General features: G+C 39.8%; 1 long non-coding RNA gene across 1 annotated transcript; it reads right to left on the bottom strand.

The window, feature by feature from the left end:
- Window positions 1-1,317: 1,317 nt before the first annotated feature.
- On the bottom strand, window positions 1,318-5,396 carry LOC136316986 (uncharacterized). Its single transcript, XR_010727832.1, has 3 exons — window positions 5,296-5,396; window positions 4,123-4,340; window positions 1,318-2,444 (listed from the first exon to the last, which is right to left on the bottom strand). It is a non-coding gene; the product is annotated as an uncharacterized lncRNA (long non-coding RNA).
- Window positions 5,397-8,703: the final 3,307 nt, after the last annotated feature.

Raw genomic sequence — 8,703 nt, 5'->3', positions numbered from 1 at the left:
CACGAGAAGAACAGAAGGAGGCTCAACTCTGCCAGCTCAGGGAATCGGTTATGTCCAGAATCACTTCCTTTTCTCCAAGGTAGATAGTTTTTAATTGAGATTGTCATGTAACAGGCCAAGGTTCAGTTCTGCTCTTACACTGTGAATTCAGTATAAATTTAGTGTGAATTTAGAATTATTCTTCTAGTGCTCAATAAATATCTAATCATAATAACAACCTTGGTTGTATTGGCCTTTTCTCAAAGACTTACCAAGAATGATTAAAGTGGCCCCCACTCAATGGAAATTTCAACTTCTTCATAAGAAAAAAAACTCTGTCCAGATCCCACAACCTTTGAAAACAGCCATTTTTTATTCCTACTACCTTTAGAGAAAGGAATTACTGAGGTTGAGAAGGAAATCCTAGTTGTATATTCCTTGGTAAAATGAGCCCCAAATCCAAGGTCTACCTCTTCCATACAAGTTATGAATCCTCAGGGATACCTAAGAGTGCCTTGCCTTAGATACCTTAAAGATTATGCATTTTAATTCTCCCATATTACAGATGATAAAATGAAGCCCAGAATGAAAGAGGAATTTGTCTAAAGTCAAACACACCAAGTCAGAGGTAGGCTAGAGACCAGATGTTAGGTCTGTGAAATCCTAGAAGAATATATTCATTGCAGCAGGAAAACTGCTGGAGAGTATTTGTATTCTCAAACTGGTCATTTTCTTTAAATAAAGACAAACCAGTAAGAAATTCATAGGTATAGGACTATTCCAAAGCTGCAGGATAAGACTAAACAAAATGGGATGATAATACAGGACCGTCTTAGGTAGGTGGTTGGTCAGGGGAAAGTAAAGGAATAAACAGAGGAGATCTCCAGGAGAGAAAGAAGGTATAAAGTTCCTTTAGGATAGTTTCATAAATTTTGTCTCATGGAATAGTAGACCTAAGAGATGGCCAACAGGAAAGAATATCACAATCAGATAGGTATGGGAAATGTTTCATTCTATATATAGCTCCTGCTTGGAAATTTCTAATACAGTATTAGAATATTAAAGACTGAAATTTTCTGCCAAAAAAATTACCTGTATAGTTTTGTGTTACCAAGTAATTTCAAAATGTATTTGCCCTCTGAGCCTTTTTTTTCCCCTTATCCTGCAGCTCTTGATCCAGTTTCTCAGGAGAAAAAAACCCTTTCATATTGGTTATACCTTGCATGCCTTATACTATTGCAGTGACCACACTTTTTTTTTCTTACAAAACTCCTCAGTGGAATATGTCCCAAAGGCCAAGAGCTAATGAACTAGTCAAAAGTCAATCAATCAGTTGACATTTATTGAGCATTTTCTGTAACCATAATATTGTGCTACAGTCTGTGGTAAGGATGGGATGGAGAGACAGCAGTCACAGAAAGATATTGTCTTCTAGAAGCACAAAATCTAATAAAGAATTAAAAAATATTGAGACAGAGAAGAGATCTAAGGGACCACAGGAAAAGAGAACAGAGGGAAAGGGGATAATAGGATGGGATAAAGCTGAAGGGAAGGGAGGAGGGTGCTATGGGGAAGGGAGCAAGGGAGATGTTGAGGGGAATACGGGGGAGGGAGGTTGCATTCGGGGAAACACTAGAATCTATGTAAACACGATAAATTAAAATAAATAAAACAATATATTCTGGAAAAGTTTAGTAACAATTCAAGTGATACCATTGGGAAATGGAAGATAAGGGGGTACATACAAGGACCAAGGCAAGAAGTGATTTGATAATGAAGATGATAAAACATATAGGTTGACTTTCAGAAGTTCCTGAAGAGACTGGATTCTGGCTGGGCCAGGAAATGGAGATGGTGTTCTCAGAAAGAGAAAAGACATGAGAAAAAGCAAAGAGATAAGTAATGTCAAAGTGAATTTAGAACCAAGACTGAGAGTCAGGAAAGTGGGTTTCTAAACTCTGCCATGATGCTTGTGTGAGACTTCTGGTGACCTTGCAGGGAGAGTCTGGAAAGGAAACATGAACGGTGAATGGGGGAAAAGTAATGAATCAAGCAGCTTTCATCTCTGGGCCCTGGACACCTTTTCAAGATGACTGTGCCCCCCTTAGGCTCTCACAATGTGTGTAGACACAACTCAGGGTTCTGGCTCCAAGAGCAGTCTTACTTTTCCATTGGTAACTTCAGATACAATGCTTACGTTCCCTAAAAGTTACCAAAAATAACTTGTGAGAGTTTAGTTGGTGTTTGCTGTGTGTTCTTTTATCCAGCTGATATTCTGTTTGTTGTGTCCCAACTGCCCTGGTTTGGAGCTGCTAGGCAGGTGCCGCACTTGGGGTATTTGACAAACTGACACTCTACTACACGGAGTGTCCAACTCAGCTTGTCAAATACACGGAGCGTGGCACTGCAGGAGGCTATGCCAGGGACTTCAGTGTGGAGATGAGGTCTTCTTGGGAGATGTGGCCCTAGAGGAAATGAGAAAAAAAAAGTCATACGCTAAAACCCAGGGAAATTGCCAAAGCACCAAAATAAGGAAGTGAGCCAACTAGACATGAGGCTTCTAATCAAAACAGGATCTTGAGGGTAGGTAAGAAATGCTCAGTTAAAACTACAGGTCTCAGTGCTCAGCTAGGGATTCCTCCGGTCTGAGTCTTATAGCTATGACATCTTTAGGGGTCCCAAGTTTTAATGGGATATTCTGTGGAGCACGGAGAGAACAATCCAGTAATCATCCTGCCTCCCTAACCTCAGGAAAGGAACTGACCCCAGAGTCAGTGTCTATGCCCTGTCTTCCCAGCCCTTCCAAATAATGTTCTACAATGTTGTGTATATGAAATTAAGCACTGAGGTTAAATATGAACTTAAAAAAACATAGTTCTGCCATTAATTAGCTAGGAAACCTTGGATAACGTATTTATCATCTCTCTAAGCTCCAGTTTTTCCACATTCTCAAAATGGGTACATACCTATTAAATTATAGTGAAAATGACATAAGATAATATATACAACGTTTTTACTTTGTTTTTCATACACACACGCACACACACACACACAATGAAAAATGGTGGTTGTATTGCCAGAAAGAAAGCAAGGGCCAGTGACAACTGACTTCACAGGGTCAGAACAATCGAAACAAAAATTTCTGATAACCTCAGCCTCACCTAACATGCTTCCCTTGTACTATATGAACTCAAGAGAAGCAGCTACAAAATGAATAGCATCTATACTCACCTACTCATGTTATAAATGAGAAAATGAAGGCTCATGAGGGGGAAGAAAGCTGTTAAAGGTCATACAAGTTGTTCACAATTTGTTGGGCCATATATCAATCAATGTGTTTTTCAGCTTTCCTCATCAGTCTTTTTACCTCCTTGCTGTACCTATCACTCAAAGAAGGAGACACATCAACAAGGAAGGCAAAAGGCAGGCGGTGGTTTTGGCAATGAGGCACGGCTATCAGAGAAATAAGAAAACTGCCAGGAGCATGTAACTTCCAGGAGAATTCCCATGGCAACATCCAGATCCTGTTGTTAAATATTCCAGGATGTCTGTGTCAAATTTACCCCCTTTCTAACAGTGGCAGTTGATCTGTGAGAAGATAGTTGTCTTATATTAAATAATAACACAAAAGTGGCACACATTTTAAGATTATCAAAATTAGATAACTGAGAATTAAGTGAAACAAGTTGATGCTTCTCTGTCTCTCAACTCAATGGAACATTAAAAGTAAAGATAAAATTAAAAACTGCCTCATGAGTTTATTCTTCAACTAAAACAAGGCAGAAGACTTGTCTTTTGGCAAAATATATATATTATTTGTAATAGCTTAACTTTTTTAATTGAATGTATATTTGTAAGGAGGTGACATCCTCCTCTGGAAATAACTTCAAACCCAAAGATCTAAAATGTATTCTCTAATCCTTCATTTTTCTCTCTACCTACCTAATCCATCCCAAAACACTCAGAAGTATGGCTTTTTTAGCCAAAGTAACAATCATTGTCAACAGATATGTTAGAGTGGAAGAATCAAACAATCTTGGGTTCTAATGCTGTTTTTGGCACCAATTAGCCAAGTATAGCATTGAGAAAGTCTTTCTTTGGACCTTAGTTTTCTTCTCTAGAAACAGGGACAAGAAGACTTACCTGGCAGAGTTGTTAGGAAAGTGTTCATTAAGATTTCTGGAGCTTCCCAAAAAGTAGTCCACTGGTACCTTGGCTCAGTCCCTGGAGCTATGAGTGGAGGCCAGCCAAGGAAGCTGCTTAATAGAGTTTGAATTCAGGGCAGTTGGGGAGAGGCAACTGATGCCTTTCTTCTGTCATCCCCCTCATTGGATACCAGCTCCAGTGAGAAGACCTGAAAACTGAAGGAGGCCACAGTGTCTTGAATATCTTTTCTGACTTCATCAGACAGTAAAAGTGATATGAAGGAGATAAATATTTCTACTTAGTATTTGTAAATCATATTACTCCAGTAATAATTAAAGAACTTGGTGATTGAGATGAAACTAGTTTTATTTCCATTCTTGATATTCTACTCCATGCCTCTCCAATAAAGTGTATATAACAAAAGTAGGTTCAGTTGAGAAAGGTTGGCCAGATCCATAGGAAGAAGAGGTGGATATCTACATGTAACATATTGAGGAATTTCAAAAGCTCTTCTCTTGATCTGTCATGCTACATAAAATTTCCTCATTTTCCCCTGTTTCACTTTGGAAGGAGTAACATATCAAGCAGCAGGACTTTCTGTGCAACTAACTGGGTTGGGTCTTCTTATACTATGGGCAGTCTGTATTTTCTTCAAGCATTTTTCGAGGACTTATATAGCTCCACCCAGGGATATTTACTCAACATGACTCTAATGCCTTTTCTCATTAGAGGCCTGACAACCATCAAAATAAGGAACATAAACACTAAAAAAGTCTCTAGAAAAAAATGCATCTCAACCTTCTCCTCCTCTTCTTTGCAGAAGAGGTAAAAAGAAGTGAGTCATATAATGGAGAAAAGACTTGCTCAAAAATACACAGTGGGTAAATGGCAAAACCAAGACTGCTGCTCATATATCTTGACTCTTGGTTCCAGAGGACATTCCACTTCCATGTTTCCATCTCCTAAATAGCATGTTTAGAAAGGAAATAGCATTCTCCTTTCTTATTATTAGAAGCTCCAGGATAGAAGACCAGTAGGAACCTTCTTCTCCACACCCTTAACCCAAGACCCCTGAGGAGCATTCAAGGAGAATGAGCTAAACAGGTCCAAGCCACCCTGGATGCTGCTCCAACTTGGGAATCCAACCAGAGAGACAAATGGATACTGTACCTGTTACTGGGGTGCTGCTTTGATCTCAGAAGCACAGGTTCCCTGGTGATGAACCATCCTGCAGAGGCCAAAAGGAACTTGGCTTTATATGGTGAGCTGTATTGTCATGTGTTTTGATGGGCCTTTGGTGTCTTCAAGAGGAAACAGAAATGAGGAAGATAAAACTGAGGTTAGTCAACGGAAATCTGGGTGCAAAATGACAAAACAGTGCTGTTGTGAAAGGGTCTGTTAGTGCAGCAACAATCTCTACTGCCATGCCTCTACCCACTTTCAGACAACCTCCAACAGATACTGGCTTTCCTAGTTGCAGAGTCAGAACAAAAAGCCCTTGGCTGCCCCAGTTCTGCCTGTGGACCAAGGATGTTCCCCAGAGCTAGTGAAGGAATCCTGGAATATCAGAGCTGAGACATTGTGAAATAAAAATTCCCATTGTCAATTGAGAAATTTAGCCTCTGAAGGATGAAAAAATGTCATATAACAAAAAGAAAATTAGTGGCATAGCTAGAATTTGAATCTATTTCTACCAACTTCAAATCATGTGTTTTCTCACTCTGTCAGAATGACTCCTAAACCTGAAATACCCTTTTTACCACCCTCCTGGCACAACTACTCCCCTGGCACAGCTATATAATTTGCAAGGTCTAGTCGAAAATGAAAATGAGGGGCTCCTTGTGAAAAAAAATAAGAATTTCAAGGTGGTAACAAGAAAACATTAAGCCAAGTGCAGGGTCTTTCTAAGCATAAGATCCTATGAAACTTTACAGCCTCCTTGATCGTGAAACTGGCCCTGCTGACACAGCTCTTGATCACAAGTAAAATTTTGACAACCAGGAGCCTCACAAAAGGGAAAAAAAGCAATTCATATTTATTTAAAAACTTAATATGTGGTTTACATATACTATCTTGTTTAATCAACAATCCTGTAGTATAGTATTCTCATTATCCTTATTTATAGGTGAAGAAGCTGAGACTCATAGAAATAAAGGGACTTGCCTGAGGACAAAAAACTATGAAATAATGTAGAAAGGAGGATTCACATGCATGTCTTCCTGGCTCCAAATGTTAGACGTTTTCTCTTCTCCCACATTGATAGTTGACCTTAAGAAAGAAGAGATGATGCCAAACCCTTAATTGTGACCTTCAGACTTAATAAGACACATGAAAAATATGAGAAAAAAGTAAATGACTTCCTAGCATCTTTTGTTTGCAATCTTTGGGCAGTCCCCATTTACGGTCAGGAAAGTGTTTGATTTTCATTATGTAGTGTTCTATCTACATCATGAATCTTGATGGCATGGCAGATGGGCGAGGCAATTGCTGCAATGTTTTTAAGATAGCCATGAGAATGCCATCAATGGCAGTGTCCAAGTCCCTGCCCTTCCTCTGTATAGCAGAAGTAGGTTCCAGGGTAGTTCTCAAGCCCCAGTGAATAATTTGTCCAAACTATAGACAGTGTTATAAATTCAGGTTCAAGAGAAAAGACCATATCCCAGGAACCAGGAATTCTGTGCCCTAGTTCCAAATATGCAAACTGTGTTCCCTCCTTTAGCCTTGGTTTTCTGTTTAATCAACAGAAGTTGTACTAGATGATCTTGGTAGCCTTTTCAACACAAATGTTTCCTAGCTCCTTTATAAACCCCTCTGTCCCTGCTCCTTCTCACAATGGATTTTCCTCTGAGGGCCTAGAAACTCTAGGTACATACTTGGATAAGGATTCACTTTCACTTACATACTCTTGCAGAAAACTTCCTTCTACCAGAATAATGTCACAGCTTAGTCCTTGTGACCAGTTTCCCCAGATCTGGTATCTAAAAACATTCAGTTTCCTTCCATTTTGGTTTCTGACTAAAGCTTGGGGTGGAGGGAGGATTGTCTTGTGGACACTTTCTTAGGGAGGAACCCCCTTCTCCTTACTTACAACATAACAATTAAGTTCATCTATGCATCTTTTCTTATTTTCTCACCTATCAGTTAAGGTACTCTACTGTTTTTTGTTTTTGTTTTTCTTTTTCTAGCAGGGGCCTTCTGGAAACATTATCTTTACTTAAAATAGGAATTAACAGTGGCTACTTTAAGTCCCAAAGTAGGTCCACAAAACAGAACATTAGGAGCCAGCAAATTGCCTATGCAGAAGGCTTGAATTAGTTCAAAGGGTAGTGGATTCCTTGGAGTTCTTTTTTACGTCACAAACACAAAGTTTGCTACAAAGGGCCCAGTCTGCAGCAGTAACACAAGGGTGACTCTTCATTTAAGTCTGTTGTTCATGCAAAAGACAACAGTCCTCTCACTTTGGGTGCCTTCTGAGTTGGTTATGCTTACAAAGGCAAATGGGGAGGAGAGTTGGACTAGGGGCTAAGGCAGGCAGTGCTGAAATCCCACACTGTAGACTCATTCATTTATTAACTCAGTGCTGGACTGGGGGAAAAAACTGAATTTTCAGTCAGAGTCTTAGAACCTAGGTTATAGCCCCTGGTTTTTAGACCCCAGCTCTGTAACTCACTAACTAAATTCCTTTGAAAAATTATGCATAGCCTATCTAAGCCTCAGCCATCACATCATATTGATGGATTCTTGGGCTGGAGGGGAGAGGGACACAGGCATGCTGCCAAGGAACTGTCTTTCTACAGTATGAGAGAAGTTATTTGACAAAAGTAAAAAATGTTATAAAAAATGTAGGTAAGAAAAGTGTGACCTACTCAGGGTAGAAGGTGAAAAGGTGGTGATGTTTAGAAGGATTCTTAGAAAAGTAGGACTTTAGCTAGGTCTTAAAGGATGGAGAAAGAAAATAGCAATGCTCATTGTCTCTGGAATGCCTTTTCTGACCATCCCTCTGTTAGCAAAATTAATTGCTCTGTGCTTTGCCCACCTCTAGTCTTAAAAACCTGTCTACTCTGCAGACTTAAGTGTCTGTTCCTCACAGAAGACAAGGAACTTTTCAAAGTAGGGACTATGTCTGATCCCCTCCTTTTTTCACAAGACCAAGAAAAAATTGTTACCCCATATTTTGAGTTGAAAAAATTAATGTATCAGTGCATAAGTAACTGAAGGAGAACTCCTTAGCTCAAGGTCCCCATATTCCTTAGCTTACCTCACCTCCATGAAGGAACTATGAAGACCCCTTTCAACTGAGTTCATCTCCCTGCTCACCTACCCCCACCTCCTTTAAGAAGTCTGTACAGAAAAGGCTTCAGAAACAATTGCAAAGCTGAGACCACTTCCTGAATAAGAGGTTGGTGTCCACATACTCCGCCTCAACTCTGGCTATTGCTGTGCACATGATTGCACTGGGACTTCCTTTGAAAGGAAACCCAAAAGCTGATGCAATATATAGGCCACCTCCAGGCCAGGGTTGAAGAACTTCATGTACATCTGGGTCTAGGGACAGAAGGTTCACTCTGAGGTTCCCCA

The sequence above is a fragment of the Saccopteryx bilineata genome, chromosome X, assembly GCF_036850765.1.
Source record: "Saccopteryx bilineata isolate mSacBil1 chromosome X, mSacBil1_pri_phased_curated, whole genome shotgun sequence".
Lineage (NCBI taxonomy): Eukaryota > Metazoa > Chordata > Mammalia > Chiroptera > Emballonuridae > Saccopteryx > Saccopteryx bilineata.
This window is presented reverse-complemented; position numbering and strand designations above follow the sequence as displayed.